At 36.5% G+C, this 4,319-nt stretch overlaps 1 protein-coding gene across 1 annotated transcript in view; it reads right to left on the bottom strand.

Moving 5' to 3' along the window:
- STK32B (serine/threonine kinase 32B) overlaps positions 1–4,319 on the bottom strand; it is a 429,527-nt gene that overhangs the window by 75,319 nt on the left and 349,889 nt on the right. The window lies entirely within an intron of this gene.

Here is a 4,319-nt window from a genome sequence, read left to right as displayed (position 1 = left end):
AAAAGTATCAAGAAGATTGAGAAAACAACCATAAATAAATTAGGATAATATACGAGGAATACTAGATTCCAACAAGTGCCCCCAAATCCGGATAATTGGTATCCCAAAAGAGGAAGAAAATAATAATAAGGACATAGATAGATAATTTATTCCATGAAATCCTGGAAGAAAACTTTCCAAACCTAGAAAGACATTCAAATATCCAGACCCAAGAAATACATAGGATCCCGAGTAGAATCAACCCAAGAAGATCCTCTCCAAGGTACATCATAGACAGACTGCCCAAAACAGACAAAGACAAGATACTAAAGTTGGCAAGAGGGAAACGTCAAGATACTTACTAATGTCACTCCATCAAGCTAACATCGGATCTCTCAGTGGAAAAAATGCAGGCAAGGAAAGAATGGAGAAATAGTCAAAGTGTTGAATGAAAAACAATTTCAACCAAGAATACTATACCCAGCAAGATTATCTTTCATATGGGAAAAAAAAAAGATAAAAAACATTCTCAGATAAACAAAATTTGAAGGAATTTACCAACTCCAGACCGGCTCTTCAAGAGGTTCTGAAGGGAATACTATACCAGGAAAACTATAAAGTCAGATAGAAAGTTATATGTACGAGAACAAAAAACAACTAAGAAAATGGCTAACTTAATGATAGGATCAGGCAAGGAAATATCGATAATTACATTGAATGTCAATGGATTAAATTCCCCAAATAAGGGACATAGATTGGCTGAATGGATAAAAAAACAAACAAACAAACAACAACAACAACAAAAAAACCAGGAACCCTCTATCTGTTGCCTACAAGAAACTCACCTTATGGATAAAGACATACATAGACTAAAAGTAAATGGCTGGAAAAAGATATTCCATGCAAATGGAAATCAAAAAAGGTCTGGAGTAGCAATATTGATCTCAGACAAAATAGATTTCAAGACAAAGACTGTAAGAAGTGACAATGAAGGACATTATATAATAGTAAATGGGGTAATCCAGCAAGAAGACATACATATATATATATATATATACACACACATACCCAACTCAGGTGTACCTAAATGTGTGAAGGAAAGACTGTTGGAGTTAAAAGGAGAGATAGGGAGAAATACTATAATTTTTGGAGATCTCAACACTCCAATATCTACTTTAGACAGGTCTTCTAGGCAGAAAATAGAGAGATACAAGACCTAAACGATACCATAAATCGAATGGGCTTGACAGATATCTATAGAACTTTCCACCCTATGTCCACAACATATACATTTTTCTCACACCGGCATGGAACCTTTTCAATGATTCAAAGATAGATCATATATTAGGACACAAATCAAGCCTTTACAGATTCAAAGGCATAGAAACTGTACCCAGCATCTTCTCTGACCATGATGGAATTAAACTCAAGATTAATTTCAAGAAACAACCCCCAAAATACACAAACATATGGAAACTGAACAACCTACTTCTGAGTGACTTCTTCACTACTGAAGAAATAAAGGCTTAAATAAAAATAATTTATGGAAACAAATGATGAGTATACAAGTGTCCATAATCTATGGTACACGGCAAAAGCAGTCATAAGAGGGAAATTCACAGCAATTAGTGTGCATAAGAAAACGATGGAAAGATATCAAATAGATAACCTATCGTCATGCCGCAGGGAATTTAAAAAACAACAACAAACGAACCCAAAAAATGACAGGTGAAAAGAAATAATAAAGGTTCGAGCAGAAATAAATGAAATAGAAAATAAATTTAGAAAATAAATGAAAGCAAAAGCTGGTTCTTTGAAAAGATTAACAAGAGAGACACACCATTGGCTAGACTGATCAAGAAGAAGAAAGAAAGAAACCAGATTAACCAAATATGTGATGAAACAGCCGATATTACAACAGACATAGGAGAAATACAAAATATCATTAGAGGATACTATGAGCGACTTTACACCAACAAATAAGATAACTTGGAGGAGATGGACAAATTCCTGGATGCATATAATCTACCAAGATTAATTCAGGAGGAAATAGAGAACCTGAATAGACCCATAACAAGCCAGGAGATTGACTCAGTAATAAAAAAACCTCCTGACAAAGAAAAGCCCAGGTCCAGATGGCTTCACTTCTGAATTCTACAAAACTTTTAAGGAAGAGTTAACCCCTATCCTACTAAAATTATTTCTAAGGATTCAAAAGGAAGGAAACCTTCCAATTTCATTTTATGAAACCTTCATCATCATCATCCCCAAAACAGATAAGGACGTGACAAAAAAAGGAAAACTACAGACTAATATCATTGATGAATATAGATGCAAAAATTCTCAACAAGATGATCGCAAATCATGTCCAACAACATATATCAAAGATTATTCATCATGAACAGGTAGGCTTTATCCCAGGGATGCAAGGGTGGTTCAGCATACCATAAATTTAATACACCACATTAACAGAAAGAAGGAGAAAACGGGTACTAGGCAAGGCTGCCCACTTTCTCCACTGCTCTTTAATGTAGTGCTGGAAGTCTTAGCTAATGCAATCAGAGAACAATATAAAAGGCATTTGAATAGGCAAAGAAGAGTTGAAAATATGTTTATTCGCAGATGACATGATGTTATACTTAGAAGACCCAAAAGTCTCCATGAAAAAACTTCTTGAAATAATAAGTGAATACAGTAAAGCGGCAGGATACAAAATCGACATTCAAAAATCTATAGCATTTCTATATATGAACAACAAGTTGAATGAAGTAAAGTGAAAGAAAGGAATCCCTTTCACCATAGCCCCAAGATGTATAAGATACCTAGGGATAAATCTAACTAAGAAAGTCAAAGACCTTTAAAAAGAAAACTATGAAAATCTTAAAAAAGATATAGGAGGTGGCATAAAAAAGTGGAAGGACATCCCATGTTCCTGGATTGGAAGAATTAACATAATCAAAATGGCAATTGTACCCAAATTAATCTACATGTTTAATGCAATTCCAATCAAAATACCAGAAGTTTTCTTCACAGATTTAGAAAAGACAACCATAGAATTTGTCTGGAATCATAAAAAAACTTGTATTGCAAAAGCAATCTTGCACAAGAAGAATGGAGTAGGAGGCATAACACTCCCTGATCCCAAGATATACTATAAAGCTGTGATTATCAAAACAGCATGGTATTTGCACAAAAACAGACATGTGGACCAATGGAATAGAATAGAGACCCCAGAAATAACCCCCAAAGCTTACAGCCAACTGATTTTTGACAAAGGATATCAGTCAATCCACTGGGAAAAGGAAAACCTCTTTAGTAAATGGTGCTGGAAAAACTGGGAATCCACCCGCAGAAAGATGAAACTGAACCCCCATCTTTCACCATTAACAAAAATCAACTCAATCAAAATGGATCAGAGATCTGAACCTAAGACCTCAAACAATAAAACTACTGGTGGAAAATGCTGGGGAAACTCTGGGAGACATTGGAGTAGGCAAATACTTCTTAAATAAGACTCCCAAAGCACAAATAATCCCTAAAATAGACAAGTGGAACTCTATCAGACTAAGAAGTTTCTGCACAGCAAAGAACACAGTAACAAGTGTGAACTGACAACCCTCAGAATGGGAAAATATTTTTGTTAAATATGCCTCAGACAAGCGACTGATAACCAGAATACATAGGGAATTCAAGTGCCTTATGCGAAAAAAAAAGATAAACCCAATTAAAAGATGGGAAAATGAGCTGGAAAAAATCTCTCTAAGGAAGACATAGAAACAGCCAAAAAGCATATGAGGAAATGCTCAACATCCCTCATCATAAGGGAGATGCAGATCAAAACCACAATGAGATACCACCTGACTCTGTCAGAATGTCAAAGATTAAGATGAACACAAGTCGCCCAGGGTGGAAAAGAAAATCCAGGCATGTTTTTGAGCCGCCTCACTGAGGCTATGCAATTCCATACCCGACTCTCCCTGGAATATTCTGTTGAGGCAGTAGTTCTGGCCACCCTTTTTATCACCCAGTCAGCTCCTCATAACAGGAAGAAAACAAACAAACAAACAAAAAACAAAAACAACAACAACAAAACTCAAAAAGGCTGAACAGGGCCCTCAGACCCCCATACAAGACCTGGTGAATATAGCAATTAGTTTTCAATTCCCGAGAGGAGGATGCTGAGGTAGCCCATCTCAAACAGGCCAAACAGATGACTTCCATGAAAGCCCAAGCCCTGGTGGCTGCCCTACGGCTGGCACCTCAGAAGGGAGTCCTTAGACACAGTCTTCCCCCAGAAAACTGCTTCAAATGTGGCAAGCCAGGCCACTGGGTCCAGGAAT

The sequence above is a fragment of the Tupaia chinensis genome, unplaced genomic scaffold, assembly GCF_000334495.1.
Source record: "Tupaia chinensis unplaced genomic scaffold, TupChi_1.0 Scaffold141490_1, whole genome shotgun sequence".
NCBI lineage: Eukaryota > Metazoa > Chordata > Mammalia > Scandentia > Tupaiidae > Tupaia > Tupaia belangeri.
The sequence above is the reverse complement of the archived record's forward strand: the minus strand, read 5'-3'. Positions and strand labels throughout refer to the sequence as shown.